We start from the raw sequence: 22,765 nt of genomic DNA on the forward strand, positions 1-22,765 counted from the left end.
GTTGAACGGTCTCCGGGGAACCACATCCGGACCGTGGGCAGGTGGAGTTTTTGGCCATGCCTCTGGAGTGCATGACCGCCCTGACCGGGAGGATCTCATGAGCCACCATCCACGACAGGTCCTTAAGCCTGTTCTGGAGAGCTGGGTGGGCTGCGTTCCTCCAAACGTCTTTGGCCTCACCTAGTGTGAGGCCTGGAACTGGACTCACCGATTCTCGATCCTGCACAAGAGAGACGAGAGACTTGTGATTAGTTAAAACAGTGGCATCATTTGTTTCTAAAAGATATTTCTTTAAAAATTTCTTAATAAAACTATGCTCTTTTGACAAATTAAAAGACACTGGACTTTTAAGATCAATGGGTAAAATTTTCAAACTTCTTAGGTATGACCCCATCCAGAATCGGGTCATGGCTGCTGTCTTGTGTTCTCTGGATGGGGTCAGTGCATACTGGATATGGAGGGCGGCAAAGCGGCTGCCTAAAAACAGGTGGGGGTCTGGGAGGCCTTTCCCGCCATTCTCTTTTTTCTTTTTAACCACCTCCCTCTTGATTCGTTCCCACTTGGACCCCCACAGGAAATAAAATACCGCCCTCTCCAACTTGGCCAGGAATCGTCTTGGGGGACTAAAAACAGAACAGACAAGTAAAATTAGTGGTAAAATCACTGCTTTAAAAATTAAAATCTTGCCTTCTAACGTCAGTTGTCTTAGTCCCCAAAAGCCCAGTCTTTGTCTGACTTTCCCTAACATGTCAGTCCAGTTTCCTGGTCCTCCACCCTCCCTGTCAAATTTTACTCCTAAAATTTTCAAATCCTTTTCTTTAAAATCCAAATCTAGTCCTCCTGTGTCCACGTCGCCCCACGGCCCGAAGAGCAGGGCCTCGGACTTACTCCTGTTAAGCTTGGCGCCCGAGGCCCGACCGTACCAGTCAGTCAAGTCCATTGCTCTTCGTACTGATAAAAAGTCAGTCGCTAAAAGGGTCACGTCATCCATATATAAAACGCAGGTCGCCGTCAGTCCACCAGTTCCTGGGATATCTAGTCCTTTAATCCATTTATCCCTTCTCAAGATCTGTGCCAGTGGCTCAATACAAGCCACATACAGAAGGGGAGATAAAGGACACCCCTGACGGACACCGCTGTGGATATTTACAGCTTTGGAAAGATGCCCATTTGCAAGAAATTTGCTGCTTAAGCCCTCATACAGCAGTCCCACCCAAGCTATAAACCTCTCTGGAAACCCCATTTTTTGCAGTACCTGAAGGAGGTACTGGTGCGAGACCCGATCAAAAGCTTTTTCAAAGTCTAAATTTAGGACTACAAGCCTAATGTTTCTGTCTCTCGCATAACAGATGGCGTCTCTGATCAGTACCAGGCTGTCCGTGATCTTCCTGCCGGGCACAGCGCAAGCTTGATCCAGGTGGATTACGTCCTCTAAAACAGTCGACATGCGTGTAGCTAAAATCTTACTAAAAAGTTTACAATCATAATTTAAAAGAGTGATTGGTCGCCAGTTTCTCAAGTCAGTCTTGTCTCCTTTTTTGTACAGTAATGTAACTATCCCTACTCTAAAGCTGTCTGGAAGTCTGTCAAGAGTCTCAAATTCTTTAAAAACTGTAAGTAAGTCATGTGCTAAAATGTCCCAGAAAGTCAGATAAAACTCAAAGGGGAGTCCGTCCATGCCCGGGGACTTCCCCTTCTTAAAACCCTTTAAAGCTTTTTCCAATTCTAAAAGATTAAAATCCTGGGATAAAAGCACATCTGGACTCTTAACTTTTTTATCTAAAAACCCTAAAACTTCCTCTAAGATGCCATTGTGTACCTCTTTAGTGCCGTATAAATTACTGTAAAAACTTTCAATTTCCCCTAAAATCAGGTCAGTTGTATTTACTTCCCCCCCTCTAAAAGTTTTTAAAATATTGATCGACCCTCCCCGAGCTATTGTCTTTTTAAAAAAATACCTGGTACACTTCTCTCCTTCCTCTAACTCCCTTTCTCTACATCTTAAAATGACACCTTTGCTCTTTGTTTCAGACAGATCTGACATTTCTTTCTTTACTTCTTTTATTTCATTTGTAAAATCCAATCCATTGTTTAAAAGGTTAAAATATCTCTGCAGTCTTTTTTGCAACCCCATCATGCGTCTTTTTTCTTTATTCTTTTTTTCCTTTCCAATTTGTTTAAAAAACCGTCCTGTCCTTTGTTTCACCATCTCCCACCACTGTGCACGTGAGTCGTAAAAGTCCTGGAGGGTCTGCCATTGGCTGAACTGCTCCCTATACTCACTAACCAGTTCCTCGTCCTCTAATAGGGAACAGTTCAGCTTCCACAGCCCTCTCCCTGCAGTCACACCCGTGGGGAGTGAAAGAGTGCAAGACAGCATCATATGGTCGGAAAAAAAGAGGGGGGTCAATGTAGCATCGGTCGGCGGGAGGTCCCTGGTAAAAATATAGTCAATTCGAGAGGCTCTGGCACCGTCACCACTGAACCAGGTGAAGCCTTCCTCTCTTTGATGCATTGTTTTAAAACAGTCAACTAACTTAAAATCTTTGACTATATTTTGTAATAAAACCGATGTCTTGTCGACCTTAAAATCCTCTCCTACCCTCCTTCTGTCCTTTTTTGATAATACACAATTAAAATCCCCTGCTACCACTAGGGGAGCCCTGCCTAGCATGTGGGGTTGCAAGTCTTCTAAAAGCTCATACCTGTTATTTTTTTCAGTAAAACCATACATATTTAAAATGTTAAGATCCTTACCTAAAAAAGTCAGATTTGCTAAAATTGCCCGCCCGTCCCTCACCACAGTGCTGCCCTTCACCAAAAGGTTGGGATTTTTTATTAAAATAGCAACACCGTCATTTTTGTTAAAATTGGACCCACTCCAAATGGAAAATCCTGGGGTCCAAATCTCCTCCCACTTCCTGTAATTTGTTAAAAAGGGCAAACCACATTCTTGCAATAAAAACACATCTGACTTAAAAGTTTTTAAAAAGGATAACACACTCTGTGCTCGCAAAGTACACCTCACACTTCTCACATTGATTGTAGAGATAGTGAGGGCCATGAGCAGTATGGTTAAAAATACAAGCATTAATAGAAGGATAAAACCAAAAGACTGCAGAAAGTTACATTAAAATCATGTTATGTCATGTAGCACTTGCTTCTCCTTTTCCCCAGAAAAACTGGGATCAGGAGGGCAAATGCTCGCCGCCTCAGAGTCCACAGAGAGAACCTCTTGTGGCTCCTTCGGTGACGATGTTCTAAGCTTAACGTGCAAAAAGGAGACTTCATTGGGAGATTCTGCGGGCCACATACGGTCTAGATCTAACGAAGAGGAACTATCTAGCCGATGCGATGCCCGCAGCCTTTTCTCCTCTGTTTGAAGCAGAGGAGATCTCGCAGACCTTTTTTGCACCTGAGCATTGGGGAGTGAACCCTCGGATTCACCCCCACTATCCACCACACTAACCTCCGATACGGTGTAGAGTGAGGAAGCCGTTGCATCCTCCTCCTCCTCCTCCATTTTGTTTTCACTTCTCTCTTGTTGGGGAACGGCTTCCTCACTCTGTTCGCTGTTAAAACTTGACTCCGCCCCTGTGGCCGCCCCACTTCCTTCCTCCTGCCCACTCCCTGAGGCTGGCTGGGAAATAGAATTTCCCGCCAAAACCTCAGGGACCGCCTCCTCCTTCCTTTGCTCTTTTGTTTGTTCCACATGTGGGGCGGCCATTTTGTTGCCTTTCAGTTTGTTGGCAAAACTTTTAGGGCAATCTCTGTAGAGATGGGATGACTCCCCACAGAGGTTACACCGCCTGCCATTGGTACACTCTTCAAAAGTATGACCAATTTCTCTGCATTTCCCACATATCATTTCCTGGCATGCTTCAGCTAAGTGCCCAAACTTTCCACATTTTCTACATAATTTGGGCATACCCTGGTAGTGAATGTAGCCTCTGTTCTCACCCAACACAATCATAGAAGGCAGATGCTTCAGGCCCTGGTAGCCCCCAGCGTCTTCCCATTGTTTAATGGGAATTCGCCAGGAGCATGTCCAAATACCATCCTCATCTAAAACCTTGACTGGCTGGCTTCGAACTGTGCAAAATCTGCCCAGCCAGACACAAATGTCCTCCCCAGTCACTGTCTCATTAAACATTCTAACAATCACAGTTTTAAGTGTGTTGTCAGAGAGCTTTTCAACAGTAAACATGGACAGCTGGGATTTAGCTACTTCAAATCTGTGCCAGAAATCATTCAGGTGGGAAACCGCTCTAAAACTAACATCAAATCCTTTGTTCAGGGGCAGAGTCACGATGCAATTCAGATCATCAGGTTTAAAATTTAGAGTTTTTTGGATCAGCTTCCTGGAGAAGTCAAGACGTGACATCCCCAGGAGCTTCCCCTCAACTTCTTTGAATAAAAAACGCACGCTGTGGTGCCTCCTCATGCCGGCACGGGCAGCCGACATGGTGGAGACACCAACAGCCTAAAACTTTAAAAAACAATAAATAAATAAATAATAAATAAATAGATAAAAAGGTCTTACCTTAAAACAGAACCGGAATAAAAGCAGCTGGATCAATGTACCTCTCAAAAGTTTGGGGCTCAAGTCACTGAAGGACCCAAGCCGGAAAAACCTCCAAGAGGCGATCGCTGTCTCTACCCTAGGACCAGACACTTGATCTTAGCCAAAAGGCCGAGAAGCGATGACACAATGACGCAGAGGCGGGGGAGCCGTCAAAGGCCACGCCCACCTGGGCCGTGGCGAGAGGGTCTAAAGGTCGCCAACAAACAAGCTCAGCTCACAGCAATACAAGCTCAGCTTGACTGTTGACACCGAAAATGGATCACAGCAGAGCGCACAACACGACACTTTGGAGTGCAACCTGGGATTTTGGACCAACAAACATTCTGCCCTAAAAGTGAGCGGGCAGACCAAAGCGTACGTCGTAGAGACTTGAAACTCTTGAGGGATGGTAGTACCCGCCCGGTCTACAACATCACCAAGGCTCGGCCCAATCGGCCCCAAGGTGGCGCTGCAGCGATCAGAAGTACGAAGTGCCTCGTAACTCCTGAACCGTCCGTCGCAGACCCAAGTGTCTTACATCACCGGAATCCTTGGCTCGGGCCGAACAAGACGCAGGCCTCGGATTCGATGGTTGCGCTGGCGAGATTTTCGGGTATTTGGGATTTTGTGAAAAAGCTACTTTTGCACACTAGTCCTAGGTCTTTCGCCCGATCTGACCCAAACCGGTGCAGAAAGATTCCCTGGAGTCTGATTGCCGACAGCGATGGGGAAAAAAGTCGGAATTTCGATTCACGTTGGCGACGGGACGCCAAAACGTTGGGAGTGGGCGAGGCGGGCTTTACTTAAATGGCCATAACTCTCCAACGGAATGAGACAATTACACCCAAGTCGGTACACCTGTGCACGGGCTCAGCCTGTGCTCAGGTGAAAAGGGATGTGGCGACTGGCCACTTGGTGGCGCTGTAAACAGTAAAAACAACAACATGAATACGGCCATAGGCGACTGTATGTCAGGTGATTTTTCACACATGCACAAGGTATTCATACCACATGATAGAACTCCTCATTCGGAACAACTTTGCTTCTAGGACCACTGCTGCCAATAAAAGCGCTGGTTGAATAATGGAGATTATTTGAAGAATGATGAAAAAAAAAACTAAAAAACAGCCCTACTTTTGCAGACTGGTCCTAGGTTGAGAGTTTTACATCTCTCAATCAACCACTGCAGTTCAATTCTCTGGACTTCCCAGGTCGTTAACTACCAGAAGAAGAGGAACTCGAACAATCTGCTCTTTTAACCAGTGTGTCCAGGGGAGAGCGCGAACGCAGTCCCCCACTACCATAAATTATGCAGTCGAGATTCCCACATTTGGGGAATTCGCAGGGGTCAGCACAACCGGAGTGAAATTGGCCGAGCCTCGCCCTGGGTGAACCACCTTCCTGATCATGGTGTCTCCCCTGCCAGGTAAGTATGAATTCCCAGGCCTCCCGTCAGAGGCACCGTGTCCCTCTCCGCAATCCTCACCAACGGTCGGACAATCAAACACACACCTGATTCAACTCATCAGCTCATTCGTAAAAACTCCAAGAGATAAGAGAGAGACATCAAAAACCTGCAGAGTCGGGCTCTTTTGCTGTTGTTGTTGTGGATGATGTTGTTTTCATGCTCCGGATCCATGAGCCAAAAATCAATTTCATACGCGGCCACCGGATAGTGGACGAATCAGATGTTAAACGAGATAAGAACAGAGTTGTTGTTTTTTTTTCCCTCTCACACCACCATTACCTGTATAGCATATGATCACCTACAACACCTTTAAAGCACCCATACACAGCAATATACATTATTTCCATTAACACCTGCTGCCACACAAGACTAAAACATCTCTTTCATTGAACACAGTTTTTGGGGGTGCACCGTTCCCAGAAGTACTGCAATACCGGGTCGATGCGTGGGGTGGACGGAGCAAGCCCCTCTTCCATCTCCCAGTTCCAAAAATCAATTTAATATATGGTGCCCGGGTAGGGCACGTATCAGATATTAAACTGATAAGAACAGATTTTTTTTCTTTCGAAAAAAGTTTATTGTCACATTGTTTCATTCCATTCTTTCAATATCCATTTTTTCCTTATAAAATCACATTTTTGCACATATCTTAAAACAACAAAAAGGACATAAGTTACAGTTAAAAATCAGTTATGTTGATGTGTTGTGTAAAAGTCCATGTATGTTGTGTGTTGTTTTAAAGTAAAGGTAAAATGGATTAAAATAAAATAGGAATGCAAATATAAAACAATAAAACAATAAAATATGCCAAATAAAACATCTCTTGTACAGGATCGAGGGTGAGTCCCTATCAAGATTGTCCATTCACTCCAGGTCTCCAGAACAGGCCCCAGACTCCCCGCTTCTGGTGCCCAGCGGAGATCCCCTCTCCTCCGGCCCGCTGGCCCGCTGTTCCCGTAGCCGGTGTGGTGAGGGTGCATCTACGGGCGGCCAGGGTCGGTGGCGGCCGGGACCTTCTACGTGTGACCCCGGCCCCCCCATCCGAATAACGACGTGCGGCCCACCCTGCAGCGTTGATCTTATTTTCTGCTCGCACGCGTGGAGGGGGACCGTCACGCGTTTCCCCACCAGCAGATTTCTGGTGACGCAGATGGCATCCTTGATCACGTTTAGGGTGAGCCAGAGCGAGGAAAATTTTGGTTGTGTCAGCTCCTTCAAGCCCTGACCCACCCCCAGGATGGCGAGCTTGTAGTCCACCTGGGCCCCACCCGCTGGCAGGCACGGGAAAAACAGGGGGCCGGTCTTGGCCCACAGGTCCCGCGCTTCGCCGCACTCCCAGAGCAGATGTCGAACGGTCTCCGGGGAACCACATCCGGACCGTGGGCAGGTGGAGTTTTTGGCCATGCCTCTGGAGTGCATAACCGCCCTGACCGGGAGGATCTCATGAGCCACCATCCACGACAAGTCTTTAAGCCTGTTCTGGAGAGCTGGGTGGGCTGCGTTCCTCCAAACATCTTTGGCCTCACCTAGTGTGAGGCCTGGAACCGGGCTCACCGATTCTCGATCCTGCACAAGAGAGATAAGAGACTTATGGTTAGTTAAAATGGTGGCATCATTTGTCTCTAAAAGATATTTCTTTAAAAATTTCTTAATAAAACTATGCTCTTTTGACAAATTAAAAGACACAGGACTTTTAAGATCAATGGGTAAAATTTTCAAAGTTCTTAGGTATGACCCCATCCAGAATCGGGTCATGGCTGCTGTCTTGTGTTCTCTGGATGGGGTCAGTGCGTACTGGATGTGGAGGGCGGCAAAGCGGCTGCCTAAAAACAGGTGGGGGTCTGGGAGGCCTTTCCCGCCATTCTCTTTTTTCTTTTTGACGACCTCCCTCTTTAGTCGTTCCCACTTGGACCCCCACAGGAAATAAAATACCGCCCTCTCCAGGTTGGTCAGGAATCGTCTTGGGGGACTAAAAACAGAACAGACAAGTAAAATCAGTGGTAAAATCACAGCTTTAAAAATTAAAATCTTGCCTTCAAACGTCAATTGTCTCAGTCCCCAAAAGCCCAGTCTTTGCCTGACTTTCCCTAACATGTCAGTCCAGTTTCCTTGTCCTCCACCCTCTCTGTCAAATTTTACACCTAAAATTTTCAAATCATTGTCTTTAAAATCCAAATCTAGTCCAACTGTGTCCACGTTCCCCCACGGCCCGAAGAGCTGGGCCTCGGACTTACTCCTATTGAGCTTGGCGCCCGAGGCCCGACCGTGCCAGTCAGTCAAGTCCATTGCTCTTCGTACTGATAAAAGGTCAGTCGCTAAAAGGGTCACGTCATCCATATATAAAACACAGGTCGCCGTCAGTCCACCAGTCCCTGGGATGTCTAGTCCTTTAATCCATTTATCCCTTCTCAAGATTTGTGCCAGTGGCTCAATACAAGCCACATACAGAAGGGGAGATAAAGGACACCCCTGACGGACGCCGCTGTAGAGTTTTACAGCTTTGGATAAATGCCCGTTAACCAAAATTCTGCTAGACAGATCGTTGTACAGCAGTCCCACCCAGGCTATAAACCTCCCAGGAAACCCCATTTTTTCCAGTACCTGGAACAGGTACTGGTGCGAGACGCGATCAAAGGCTTTTTCGAAATCTAAATTTAGGACTACTAGCCGAATGTTTCTGTCTCTCGCAAAACAGATGGCGTCTCTGATCAGTACCAGGCTGTCCGTGATCTTCCTGCCGGGCACAGCGCATGCTTGATCCAGGTGGATTACGTCCTCTAAAACAGTCGACATACGTGTAGCTAAAATCTTACTAAAAAGTTTACAATCATAATTTAAAAGAGTGATTGGTCGCCAGTTTCTCAGGTCAGTCTTGTCCCCTTTTTTGTATAGTAATGTAACTATCCCTACTCTAAAGCTGTCTGGAAGTCTGTCAAGAGTCTCAAGTTCTTTAAAAACTGTCAATAAGTCGTGTGCTAAAATGTCCCAGAAAGTCAGATAAAACTCAAAGGGGAGTCCATCCAAGCCTGGGGACTTCCCCTTTTTAAAACCTTTTAGCGCTTTGTGCATTTCTAAAAGAGTAAAATCTTGGGATAAAAGCACATCTGGACTCTTTACCTTTTTGTCTAAAAACCCTAAAACTTCCTCTAAGATGCCATTGTGTACCTCTTTAGTGCTGTATAAATTATTGTAAAAACTTTCAATTTCCCCTAAAATCAGATCTGTTGTATTTACCTCCCCACCTGTAAAAGTTTTTAAAGTATTAATTGACCCTCCCCGTGTTATTGTCTTTTTAAAAAAATATCTAGTACACTTTTCCCCTTCTTCTATTTCTCTCTCCTTACATCTTAAAATGACACCTTTAGTCTTTGTTTCGGACAAATCTGACATTTCTTTCTTTACTTCTTTAATTTCTTCTGTAAAATCCAATCCACTGTTTAAAAGGTTAAAATATCTCTGCAGTCTTTTTTGCAGCCCCATCATGCGTCTTTTTTCTTTATTCTTTTTTTCTTTTCCAATTTGTTTAAAAAACCGTCCTGTCCTTTGTTTCACCATCTCCCACCACTGTGCACGTGAGTCGAAAAAGTCTTGGAGGGTCTGCCATTGGCTGAACTGCTCCCTATATTCACTAATCACTTCCTCATCCTCTAATAGGGAGCAGTTCAGCTTCCACAGCCCTCCCCCTACGGTCACACCCGTGGGTAGTGAAAGGGTGCAGGAGAGCATCATGTGATCAGAAAAGAAGAGGGGGCTCAATGTAGCATCGGTCGGCGGGCAGTCCCTTGTAAAAACATAGTCAATTCGAGAGGCTCTGGCGCCATCACCACTGAACCAGGTGAAGCCCTCCTCTCTTTGATGCATTGTTTTAAAGCAGTCAACTAACTTAAAATCTTTGACTATATTTTGTAATAAAACCGATGTCTTGTCGACCTTAAAATCCTCTCCTACCCTCTTTCTATCCTGTCTTGATAAAACACAATTAAAATCCCCTGCTACCACTAGGGGAGCCCTCCCGAGCATGTGGGGCTGCAGGTCTTCTAAAAGCTCATACCTGTTGTTTTTACCTGTAAAACCATACACATTTAAAATGTTAAAATCCTTACCTAAAAAAGTCAGATTAGCTAAAATTGCCCGCCCATCCCTCACCACAGTGCTGCCCTTCACCAAAACATGGGGATTTTTTACTAAAATAGCAACACCGTCATTTTTGTTAAAATTGGACCCACTCCAGATGGAAAGTCCTGGGGTCCAAATCTCCTCCCACTTCCTGTAATTTGTTAAAAAAGGCAGACCACATTCTTGCAATAAAAACACATCTGACTTAAAAGATTTTAAAAAGGATAACACACTCTGTGCTCGTATATTGCTCTTCACACTTCTCACATTGATTGTGGAGATAGTGAGAGCCATGAGCAGTATGGTTAAAAGGGTGTGAGACATTTAAAAGCAACCAAGGGACTACAGAGGTATAATTAAAATCATGTTATTTCTTGTTGCACTTGCCTTCCCTTTTCCCCAGATGAGCTGGGATCAGGGGGGCAAGTGCTTGACGCCTCAGGGCTCGCAGAGAAGGCCTCTTGCGAATCCTTTGGCGATGATGTTCTTAGCTTGAAATGCAGAAAAGAGACTTCATTAGGAGATTCTGCGGGCCACATACGGTCTAGATCTTCCATGGGGGAACTATCTAGCCGATGCGCTACCCGCAGCTTTTTCTCCTCTGTTTGAACCAGAGGAGATCTCGCAGTTCTTTTCTGCACTTGAGCATTGGGGAGCGAAACATCTGTTTCACTCCCACTCGTGGACACACTAACCTCAGACACGGTTACTAGGGAGGAAGCCATTTCCTCCTCTTCATCCTCCATACTGTCTTCTTTTTCAATTTCATTTTGAGGATTGGCTTCCTCCCCCTCACCAACTGCCAGAATTGACTCCGCCCCTGTGGCCGCCCCACTTCCTCCTTCCTGTCCAATCCCTGAGGCTGGCTGGGGGTTTGAATTTCCCGCCGAAACCTCGGGGCCCGCCTCCTCAATTGTTTGTTCTTTGGGTGGGGCGGCCATTTTGTTGCTTTTTAACTTGTTGGCAAAACTTTTAGGGCAGTCTCTGTAGAGATGGGATGATTCTCCACAGAGGTTGCACTTTCTGCCATTTTGGCACTCTTCAAAAATGTGCCCAATTTCTCTGCACTTCCTACACACTACTTCTTGGCATGCCTCGGCGAGATGTCCAAGTTTGCCACACTTGCGGCATAGCTTGGGCATCCCTTGGTAATGGATGTAGCCTCTATTCTCTCCCAACACAATCATAGAAGGTATTTGACTCAGGCCATGGTAGCTGTTGGGATCTGCCCATTGTTTAATGGGCACTCTCCACGCACAGCTCCAGATACCGTCTTCATCTAAAACCTTGACTGGTTGTCCACGAATAGAGCAATATCTTGCCAACCATACAGAAATATCTTCTCCACTAACTGTTTCATTAAACATCCTGACAATCACAACTTTCAGTGAATTATCAGTCAGTTTTTCCACAGTGAACATGGAGAAATTGGCTTTACACATTTCAAATCGAGTCCAAAAAGTACTTAGCAAGGAAGCAGAAGCAAAACTTACATCAAAGCCATGATTCAGGGGCAGAGTCAACAGGCAGTTTATGTCCACAACCTTAAAACCGAGTAACTGTTGGATGCACTTCCTAGAAAAGTCCAGCCTGGACATGACCCGGAGAGTGCCATCCTCTTTTGGTTTAAATTTAAAACGCACGCTGTGGTGCCTCCTCATGCCGGCACGAGCAGCCGACATGTTGGAGGCACCACTAGCCTGCTGCGGCTAAAACCCAACAATAAATATACAATAAATAAATTAAAACCTGCTTACCTTAAAACCAGAAGATTCCTCGTAGAACGAGTCGTCAATTAAAAGCCGCTTGTCAATGTACCTCCTGAAGGGTGTGTGTCCCGTGTGACAAGCAACACACGAGACCAAGTCCAACAAGAGGCGATCGCTGTCTCTACCTTAGGACCAGACACTTGATCTTAGCCAAAAGGCCGAGAAGCGATGACACAATGACGCAGAGGCGGGGGAGCCGTCAAAGGCCACGCCCACCTGGGCCGTGGCGAGAGGGTCTAAAGGTCGCCAACAAACAAGCTCAGCTCACAGCAAACAAGCTCAGCTTGACTGTTGACACCGAAAATGGATCACAGCAGAGCGCACAACACGACACTTTGGAGTGCAAACTGGGATTTTGGACCAACAAACATTCTGCCCTAAAAGTGAGCGGGCAGACCAAAGCGTACGTCGTAGAGACTTGAAACTCTTGAGGGATGGTAGTACCCGCCCGGTCTACAACATCACCAAGGCTCGGCCCAATCGGCCCCAAGGTGGCGCTGCAGCGATCAGAAGTACGAAATGCCTCGTAACTCCTGAACCGTCCGTCGCAGACCCAAGTGTCTTACATCACCGGAATCCTTGGCTCGGGCCGAACAAGACGCATGCCTCGGATTCGATGGTTGCGCTGGCGAGATTTTCGGGTATTTGGGATTTTGTGAAAAAGCTACTTTTGCACACTAGTCCTAGGTCTTTCGCCCGATCTGACCCAAACCGGTGCAGAAAGATTCCCTGGAGTCTGATTGCCGACAGCGATGGGGAAAAAAGTCGGAATTTCGATTCACGTTGGCGACGGGACGCCAAAACGTTGGGAGTGGGCGAGGCGGGCTTTACTTAAATGGCCATAACTCTCCAACGGAATGAGACAATTACACCCAAGTCGGTACACCTGTGCACGGGCTCAGCCTGTGCTCAGGTGAAAAGGGATGTGGCGACTGGCCACTTGGTGGCGCTGTAAACAGTAAAAACAACAACATGAATACGGCCATAGGCGACTGTATGTCAGGTGATTTTTCACACATGCACAAGGTATTCATACCACATGATAGAACTCCTCATTCGGAACAACTTTCCTTCTAGGACCACTGCTGCCAATAAAAGCGCTGGTTGAATAATGGAGATTATTTGAAGAATGATGAAAAAAAAAACTAAAAAACAGCCCTACTTTTGCAGACTGGTCCTAGGTTGAGAGTTTTACATCTCTCGATCAACCACTGCAGTTCAATTCTCTGGACTTCCTAGGTCGTTAACTACCAGAAGAAGAGGAACTCTGACAATCTGCTCTTTTAACCAGTGTGTCCAGGGGAGAGCGCGAACGCAGTCCCCCACTACCATAAATTATGCAGTCGAGATTCCCACATTTTGGGAATTCGCAGGGGTCAGCACAACCGGAGTGCAATGGCCGAGCCTCGCCCTGGGTGAACCACCTTCCTGATCATGGTGTCTCCCCTGCCAGGTAAGTATGAATTCCCAGGCCTCCCGTCAGAGGCACCGTGTCCCTCTCCGCAATCCTCACCAACGGTCGGACAATCAAACACACACCTGATTCAACTCATCAGCTCATTCGTAAAAACTCCAAGAGATAAGAGAGAGACATCAAAAACCTGCAGAGTCGGGCTCTTTTGCTGTTGTTGTTGTGGATGATGTTGTTTTCATGCTCCGGATCCATGAGCCAAAAATCAATTTCATACGCGGTCACCGGATAGTGGACGAATCAGATGTTAAACGAGATAAGAACAGAGTTGTTGTTTTTTTTTCCCTCTCACACCACCATTACCTGTATAGCATATGATCACCTACAACACCTTTAAAGCACCCATACACAGCAATATACGTTACTTCCATTAACACCTGCTGCCACACAAGACTAAAACATCTCTTTCATTGAACACAGTTTTTGGGGGTGCACCGTTCCCAGAAGTACTGCAATACCGGGTCGATGCGTGGAGTGGACGGAGCAAGCCCCTCTTCCATCTCCCAGTTCCAAAAATCAATTTAATATATGGTGCCCGGGTAGGGCACGTATCAGATATTAAACTGATAAGAACAGATTTTTTCTTTCGAAAAAAGTTTATTGTCACATTGTTTCATTCCATTCTTTCAATATCCATTTTTTCCTTATAAAATCACATTTTTGCACATATCTTAAAACAACAAAAAGGACATAAGTTACAGTTAAAAATCAGTTATGTTGATGTGTTGTGTAAAAGTCCATGTATGTTGTGTGTTGTTTTAAAGTAAAGGTAAAATGGATTAAAATAAAATAGGAATGCAAATATAAAACAATAAAACAATAAAATATGCCAAATAAAACATCTCTTGTACAGGATCGAGGGTGAGTCCCTATCAAGAATGTCCATTCACTCCAGGTCTCCAGAACAGGCCCCAGACTCCTCGCTTCCAGTGCCCAGCGGAGATCCCCTCTCCTCCGGCCCGCTGGCCCGCTGTTCCCGTAGCCAGAGTGGTGAGGGTGCATCTACGGGCGGCCAGGTACGGTGGCGGCCGGGACCTTCTCCGTGTGACCTCGGCCCCCCCATCCGAATAACGACGTGCGGCCCACCCTGCAGCGTTGATGTTATCCTCTGCTCGCACGCGTGGAGGGGGACCGTCACGCGTTTCCCCACCAGCAGGTTTCTGGTGACCCAGATGGCATCCTTGATGTGGTTGAGGGTGAGCCAGAGCGAGGCAAACGTTGGTGGTGTCAACTCCTTCAAGCCCTGACCCACCCCCAGGATGGCGAGCTTATAGTCCACCTGGGCCCCACCCGCTGGCAGGCACGGGAAAAACAGGGGGCCTGTCTTGGCCCACAGGTCCCGCGCAGCGCCGCACTCCCAGAGCAGATGTTGAACGGTCTCCGGGGAACCACATCCGGACCGTGGGCAGGTGGAGTTTTTGGCCATGCCTCTGGAGTGCATGACCGCCCTGACCGGGAGGATCTCATGAGCCACCATCCACGACAGGTCCTTAAGCCTGTTCTGGAGAGCTGGGTGGGCTGCGTTCCTCCAAACGTCTTTGGCCTCACCTAGTGTGAGGCCTGGAACTGGACTCACCGATTCTCGATCCTGCACAAGAGAGACGAGAGACTTGTGATTAGTTAAAACAGTGGCATCATTTGTTTCTAAAAGATATTTCTTTAAAAATTTCTTAATAAAACTATGCTCTTTTGACAAATTAAAAGACAATGGACTTTTAAGATCAATGGGTAAAATTTTCAAACTTCTTAGGTATGACCCCATCCAGAATCGGGTCATGGCTGCTGTCTTGTGTTCTCTGGATGGGGTCAGTGCATACTGGATATGGAGGGCGGCAAAGCGGCTGCCTAAAAACAGGTGAAGTCTGGGAGGCCTTTCCCGCCATTCTCTTTTTTCTTTTTAACCACCTCCCTCTTGATTCGTTCCCACTTGGACCCCCACAGGAAATAAAATACCGCCCTCTCCAACTTGGCCAGGAATCGTCTTGGGGGACTAAAAACAGAACAGACAAGTAAAATTAGTGGTAAAATCACTGCTTTAAAAATTAAAATCTTGCCTTCTAACGTCAGTTGTCTTAGTCCCCAAAAGCCCAGTCTTTGTCTGACTTTCCCTAACATGTCAGTCCAGTTTCCTGGTCCTCCACCCTCCCTGTCAAATTTTACTCCTAAAATTTTCAAATCCTTTTCTTTAAAATCCAAATCTAGTCCTCCTGTGTCCACGTCGCCCCACGGCCCGAAGAGCAGGGCCTCGGACTTACTCCTGTTAAGCTTGGCGCCCGAGGCCCGACCGTACCAGTCAGTCAAGTCCATTGCTCTTCGTACTGATAAAAAGTCAGTCGCTAAAAGGGTCACGTCATCCATATATAAAACGCAGGTCGCCGTCAGTCCACCAGTTCCTGGGATATCTAGTCCTTTAATCCATTTATCCCTTCTCAAGATCTGTGCCAGTGGCTCAATACAAGCCACATACAGAAGGGGAGATAAAGGACACCCCTGACGGACACCGCTGTGGATATTTACAGCTTTGGAAAGATGCCCATTTGCAAGAAATTTGCTGCTTAAGCCCTCATACAGCAGTCCCACCCAAGCTATAAACCTCTCTGGAAACCCCATTTTTTGCAGTACCTGAAGGAGGTACTGGTGCGAGACCCGATCAAAAGCTTTTTCAAAGTCTAAATTTAGGACTACAAGCCTAATGTTTCTGTCTCTCGCATAACAGATGGCGTCTCTGATCAGTACCAGGCTGTCCGTGATCTTCCTGCCGGGCACAGCGCAAGCTTGATCCAGGTGGATTACGTCCTCTAAAACAGTCGACATGCGTGTAGCTAAAATCTTACTAAAAAGTTTACAATCATAATTTAAAAGAGTGATTGGTCGCCAGTTTCTCAAGTCAGTCTTGTCTCCTTTTTTGTACAGTAATGTAACTATCCCTACTCTAAAGCTGTCTGGAAGTCTGTCAAGAGTCTCAAATTCTTTAAAAACTGTAAGTAAGTCATGTGCTAAAATGTCCCAGAAAGTCAGATAAAACTCAAAGGGGAGTCCGTCCATGCCCGGGGACTTCCCCTTCTTAAAACCCTTTAAAGCTTTTTCCAATTCTAAAAGATTAAAATCCTGGGATAAAAGCACATCTGGACTCTTAACTTTTTTATCTAAAAACCCTAAAACTTCCTCTAAGATGCCATTGTGTACCTCTTTAGTGCCGTATAAATTACTGTAAAAACTTTCAATTTCCCCTAAAATCAGGTCAGTTGTATTTACTTCCCCCCCTCTAAAAGTTTTTAAAATATTGATCGACCCTCCCCGAGCTATTGTCTTTTTAAAAAAATACCTGGTACACTTCTCTCCTTCCTCTAACTCCCTTTCTCTACATCTTAAAATGACACCTTTGCTCTTTGTTTCAGACAGATCTGACATTTCTTTCTTTACTTCTTTTATTTCATTTGTAAAATCCAATCCATTGTTTAAAAGGTTAAAATATCTCTGCAGTCTTTTTTGCAACCCCATCATGCGTCTTTTTTCTTTATTCTTTTTTTCCTTTCCAATTTGTTTAAAAAACCGTCCTGTCCTTTGTTTCACCATCTCCCACCACTGTGCACGTGAGTCGTAAAAGTCCTGGAGGGTCTGCCATTGGCTGAACTGCTCCCTATACTCACTAACCAGTTCCTCGTCCTCTAATAGGGAACAGTTCAGCTTCCACAGCCCTCTCCCTGCAGTCACACCCGTGGGGAGTGAAAGAGTGCAAGACAGCATCATATGGTCGGAAAAAAAGAGGGGGGTCAATGTAGCATCGGTCGGCGGGAGGTCCCTGGTAAAAATATAGTCAATTCGAGAGGCTCTGGCACCGTCACCACTGAACCAGGTGAAGCCTTCCTCTCTTTGATGCATTGTTTTAAAACAGTCAACTAACTTAAAATCTTTGACTATATTTTGTAATAAAACCGATGTCTTGTCGACCTTAAAATCCTCTCCTACCCTCCTTCTGTCCTTTTTTGATAAAACACAATTAAAATCCCCTGCTACCACTAGGGGAGCCCTGCCTAGCATGTGGGGTTGCAAGTCTTCTAAAAGCTCATACCTGTTATTTTTTTCAGTAAAACCATACATATTTAAAATGTTAAGATCCTTACCTAAAAAAGTCAGATTTGCTAAAATTGCCCGCCCGTCCCTCACCACAGTGCTGCCCTTCACCAAAAGGTTGGGATTTTTTATTAAAATAGCAACACCGTCATTTTTGTTAAAATTGGACCCACTCCAAATGGAAAATCCTGGGGTCCAAATCTCCTCCCACTTCCTGTAATTTGTTAAAAAGGGCAAACCACATTCTTGCAATAAAAACACATCTGACTTAAAAGTTTTTAAAAAGGATAACACACTCTGTGCTCGCAAAGTACACCTCACACTTCTCACATTGATTGTAGAGATAGTGAGGGCCATGAGCAGTATGGTTAAAAATACAAGCATTAATAGAAGGATAAAACCAAAAGACTGCAGAAAGTTACATTAAAATCATGTTATGTCATGTAGCACTTGCTTCTCCTTTTCCCCAGAAAAACTGGGATCAGGAGGGCAAATGCTCGCCGCCTCAGAGTCCACAGAGAGAACCTCTTGTGGCTCCTTCGGTGACGATGTTCTAAGCTTAACGTGCAAAAAGGAGACTTCATTGGGAGATTCTGCGGGCCACATACGGTCTAGATCTAACGAAGAGGAACTATCTAGCCGATGCGATGCCCGCAGCCTTTTCTCCTCTGTTTGAAGCAGAGGAGATCTCGCAGACCTTTTTTGCACCTGAGCATTGGGGAGTGAACCCTCGGATTCACCCCCACTATCCACCACACTAACCTCCGATACGGTGTAGAGTGAGGAAGCCGTTGCATCCTCCTCCTCCTCCTCCATTTTGTTTTCACTTCTCTCTTGTTGGGGAACGGCTTCCTCACTCTGTTCGCTGTTAAAACTTGACTCCGCCCCTGTGGCCGCCCCACTTCCTTCCTCCTGCCCACTCCCTGAGGCTGGCTGGGAAATAGAATTTCCCGCCAAAACCTCAGGGACCGCCTCCTCCTTCCTTTGCTCTTTTGTTTGTTCCACATGTGGGGCGGCCATTTTGTTGCCTTTCAGTTTGTTGGCAAAACTTTTAGGGCAATCTCTGTAGAGATGGGATGACTCCCCACAGAGGTTACACCGCCTGCCATTGGTACACTCTTCAAAAGTATGACCAATTTCTCTGCATTTCCCACATATCATTTCCTGGCATGCTTCAGCTAAGTGCCCAAACTTTCCACATTTTCTACATAATTTGGGCATACCCTGGTAGTGAATGTAGCCTCTGTTCTCACCCAACACAATCATAGAAGGCAGATGCTTCAGGCCCTGGTAGCCCCCAGCGTCTTCCCATTGTTTAATGGGAATTCGCCAGGAGCATGTCCAAATACCATCCTCATCTAAAACCTTGACTGGCTGGCTTCGAACTGTGCAAAATCTGCCCAGCCAGACACAAATGTCCTCCCCAGTCACTGTCTCATTAAACATTCTAACAATCACAGTTTTAAGTGTGTTGTCAGAGAGCTTTTCAACAGTAAACATGGACAGCTGGGATTTAGCTACTTCAAATCTGTGCCAGAAATCATTCAGGTGGGAAACCGCTCTAAAACTAACATCAAATCCTTTGTTCAGGGGCAGAGTCACGATGCAATTCAGATCATCAGGTTTAAAATTTAGAGTTTTTTGGATCAGCTTCCTGGAGAAGTCAAGACGTGACATCCCCAGGAGCTTCCCCTCAACTTCTTTGAATAAAAAACGCACGCTGTGGTGCCTCCTCATGCCGGCACGGGCAGCCGACATGGTGGAGACACCAACAGCCTAAAACTTTAAAAAACAATAAATAAATAAATAATAAATAAATAGATAAAAAGGTCTTACCTTAAAACAGAACCGGAATAAAAGCAGCTGGATCAATGTACCTCTCAAAAGTTTGGGGCTCAAGTCACTGAAGGACCCAAGCCGGAAAAACCTCCAAGAGGCGATCGCTGTCTCTACCCTAGGACCAGACACTTGATCTTAGCCAAAAGGCCGAGAAGCGATGACACAATGACGCAGAGGCGGGGGAGCCGTCAAAGGCCACGCCCACCTGGGCCGTGGCGAGAGGGTCTAAAGGTCGCCAACAAACAAGCTCAGCTCACAGCAATACAAGCTCAGCTTGACTGTTGACACCGAAAATGGATCACAGCAGAGCGCACAACACGACACTTTGGAGTGCAACCTGGGATTTTGGACCAACAAACATTCTGCCCTAAAAGTGAGCGGGCAGACCAAAGCGTACGTCGTAGAGACTTGAAACTCTTGAGGGATGGTAGTACCCGCCCGGTCTACAACATCACCAAGGCTCGGCCCAATCGGCCCCAAGGTGGCGCTGCAGCGATCAGAAGTACGAAGTGCCTCGTAACTCCTGAACCGTCCGTCGCAGACCCAAGTGTCTTACATCACCGGAATCCTTGGCTCGGGCCGAACAAGACGCAGGCCTCGGATTCGATGGTTGCGCTGGCGAGATTTTCGGGTATTTGGGATTTTGTGAAAAAGCTACTTTTGCACACTAGTCCTAGGTCTTTCGCCCGATCTGACCCAAACCGGTGCAGAAAGATTCCCTGGAGTCTGATTGCCGACAGCGATGGGGAAAAAAGTCGGAATTTCGATTCACGTTGGCGACGGGACGCCAAAACGTTGGGAGTGGGCGAGGCGGGCTTTACTTAAATGGCCATAACTCTCCAACGGAATGAGACAATTACACCCAAGTCGGTACACCTGTGCACGGGCTCAGCCTGTGCTCAGGTGAAAAGGGATGTGGCGACTGGCCACTTGGTGGCGCTGTAAACAGTAAAAACAACAACATGAATACGGCCATAGGCGACTGTATGTCAGGTGATTTTTCACACATGCACAAGGTATTCATACCACATGATAGAACTCCTCATTCGGAACAACTTTGCTTCTAGGACCACTGCTGCCAATAAAAGCGCTGGTTGAATAATGGAGATTATTTGAAGAATGATGAAAAAAAAAACTAAAAAACAGCCCTACTTTTGCAGACTGGTCCTAGGTTGAGAGTTTTACATCTCTCAATCAACCACTGCAGTTCAATTCTCTGGACTTCCCAGGTCGTTAACTACCAGAAGAAGAGGAACTCGAACAATCTGCTCTTTTAACCAGTGTGTCCAGGGGAGAGCGCGAACGCAGTCCCCCACTACCATAAATTATGCAGTCGAGATTCCCACATTTGGGGAATTCGCAGGGGTCAGCACAACCGGAGTGCAATGGCCGAGCCTCGCCCTGGGTGAACCACCTTCCTGATCATGGTGTCTCCCCTGCCAGGTAAGTATGAATTCCCAGGCCTCCCGTCAGAGGCACCGTGTCCCTCTCCGCAATCCTCACCAACGGTCGGACAATCAAACACACACCTGATTCAACTCATCAGCTCATTCGTAAAAACTCCAAGAGATAAGAGAGAGACATCAAAAACCTGCAGAGTCGGGCTCTTTTGCTGTTGTTGTTGTGGATGATGTTGTTTTCATGCTCCGGATCCATGAGCCAAAAATCAATTTCATACGCGGCCACCGGATAGTGGACGAATCAGATGTTAAACGAGATAAGAACAGAGTTGTTGTTTTTTTTTCCCTCTCACACCACCATTACCTGTATAGCATATGATCACCTACAACACCTTTAAAGCACCCATACACAGCAATATACGTTACTTCCATTAACACCTGCTGCCACACAAGACTAAAACATCTCTTTCATTGAACACAGTTTTTGGGGGTGCACCGTTCCCAGAAGTACTGCAATACCGGGTCGATGCGTGGAGTGGACGGAGCAAGCCCCTCTTCCATCTCCCAGTTCCAAAAATCAATTTAATATATGGTGCCCGGGTAGGGCACGTATCAGATATTAAACTGATAAGAACAGATACTACACTTGATCTTAGCCAAAAGGCCGAGAAGCGATGACACAATGACGCAGAGGCGGGGTAGCCGTCAAAGGCCACGCCCACCTGGGCCGTGGCGAGGGGGTCTAAAGGTCGCCAACAAACAAGCTCAGCTCATAGCAAACAAGCTCAGCTTGACTGTTGACACCGAAAATGGATCACAGCAGAGCGCACAACACGACACTTTGGAGTGCAAACTGGGATTTTGGACCAACAAACATTCTGCCCTAAAAGTGAGCGGGCAGACCAAAGCGTACGTCGTAGAGACTTGAAACTCTTGAGGGATGGTAGTACCCGCCCGGTCTACAACATCACCAAGGCTCGGCCCAATCGGCCCCAAGGTGGCGCTGCAGCGATCAGAAGTACGAAATGCCTCGTAACTCCTGAACCGTCCGTCGCAGACCCAAGTGTCTTACATCACCGGAATCCTTGGCTCGGGCCGAACAAGACGCATGCCTCGGATTCGATGGTTGCGCTGGCGAGATTTTCGGGTATTTGGGATTTTGTGAAAAAGCTACTTTTGCACACTAGTCCTAGGTCTTTCGCCCGATCTGACCCAAACCGGTGCAGAAAGATTCCCTGGAGTCTGATTGCCGACAGCGATGGGGAAAAAAGTCGGAATTTCGATTCACGTTGGCGACGGGACGCCAAAACGTTGGGAGTGGGCGAGGCGGGCTTTACTTAAATGGCCATAACTCTCCAACGGAATGAGACAATTACACCCAAGTCGGTACACCTGTGCACGGGCTCAGCCTGTGCTCAGGTGAAAAGGGATGTGGCGACTGGCCACTTGGTGGCGCTGTAAACAGTAAAAACAACAACATGAATACGGCCATAGGCGACTGTATGTCAGGTGATTTTTCACACATGCACAAGGTATTCATACCACATGATAGAACTCCTCATTCGGAACAACTTTGCTTCTAGGACCACTGCTGCCAATAAAAGCGCTGGTTGAATAATGGAGATTATTTGAAGAATGATGAAAAAAAAAACTAAAAAACAGCCCTACTTTTGCAGACTGGTCCTAGGTTGAGAGTTTTACATCTCTCAATCAACCACTGCAGTTCAATTCTCTGGACTTCCCAGGTCGTTAACTACCAGAAGAAGAGGAACTCGAACAATCTGCTCTTTTAACCAGTGTGTCCAGGGGAGAGCGCGAACGCAGTCCCCCACTACCATAAATTATGCAGTCGAGATTCCCACATTTGGGGAATTCGCAGGGGTCAGCACAACCGGAGTGCAATGGCCGAGCCTCGCCCTGGGTGAACCACCTTCCTGATCATGGTGTCTCCCCTGCCAGGTAAGTATGAATTCCCAGGCCTCCCGTCAGAGGCACCGTGTCCCTCTCCGCAATCCTCACCAACGGTCGGACAATCAAACACACACCTGATTCAACTCATCAGCT

The 22,765-nt window shown here is 46.6% G+C and overlaps 5 non-coding genes and 2 pseudogenes across 5 annotated transcripts; all 7 read right to left on the reverse strand.

Moving 5' to 3' along the window:
* Nucleotides 1-5,833: 5,833 nt before the first annotated feature.
* On the reverse strand, nucleotides 5,834-5,998 carry LOC143713651 (U1 spliceosomal RNA). Its single transcript, XR_013195205.1, has one exon. It is a non-coding gene; the product is annotated as a U1 spliceosomal RNA (small nuclear RNA).
* A 434-nt stretch (nucleotides 5,999-6,432) lies between these two features.
* Nucleotides 6,433-6,609, reverse strand: LOC143713782 (U2 spliceosomal RNA; annotated as a pseudogene).
* Nucleotides 6,610-13,214: 6,605 nt separating this feature from the next.
* On the reverse strand, nucleotides 13,215-13,378 carry LOC143713618 (U1 spliceosomal RNA). Its single transcript, XR_013195174.1, has one exon. It is a non-coding gene; the product is annotated as a U1 spliceosomal RNA (small nuclear RNA).
* Nucleotides 13,379-13,812: 434 nt separating this feature from the next.
* Nucleotides 13,813-13,989, reverse strand: LOC143713754 (U2 spliceosomal RNA; annotated as a pseudogene).
* A 6,599-nt stretch (nucleotides 13,990-20,588) lies between these two features.
* On the reverse strand, nucleotides 20,589-20,752 carry LOC143713642 (U1 spliceosomal RNA). Its single transcript, XR_013195197.1, has one exon. It is a non-coding gene; the product is annotated as a U1 spliceosomal RNA (small nuclear RNA).
* Nucleotides 20,753-21,186: 434 nt separating this feature from the next.
* LOC143713658 (U2 spliceosomal RNA) lies at nucleotides 21,187-21,377 on the reverse strand. Its single transcript, XR_013195210.1, has one exon. It is a non-coding gene; the product is annotated as a U2 spliceosomal RNA (small nuclear RNA).
* A 1,127-nt stretch (nucleotides 21,378-22,504) lies between these two features.
* LOC143713654 (U1 spliceosomal RNA) lies at nucleotides 22,505-22,668 on the reverse strand. The gene has a single exon (XR_013195208.1). It is a non-coding gene; the product is annotated as a U1 spliceosomal RNA (small nuclear RNA).
* Between the last annotated feature and the right edge of the window lie 97 nt (nucleotides 22,669-22,765).

The sequence above is a fragment of the Siphateles boraxobius genome, unplaced genomic scaffold, assembly GCF_051911475.1.
Source record: "Siphateles boraxobius isolate OS27281-9 unplaced genomic scaffold, OSU_SipBor_1 52, whole genome shotgun sequence".
NCBI classification, from domain to species: domain Eukaryota; kingdom Metazoa; phylum Chordata; class Actinopteri; order Cypriniformes; family Leuciscidae; genus Siphateles; species Siphateles boraxobius.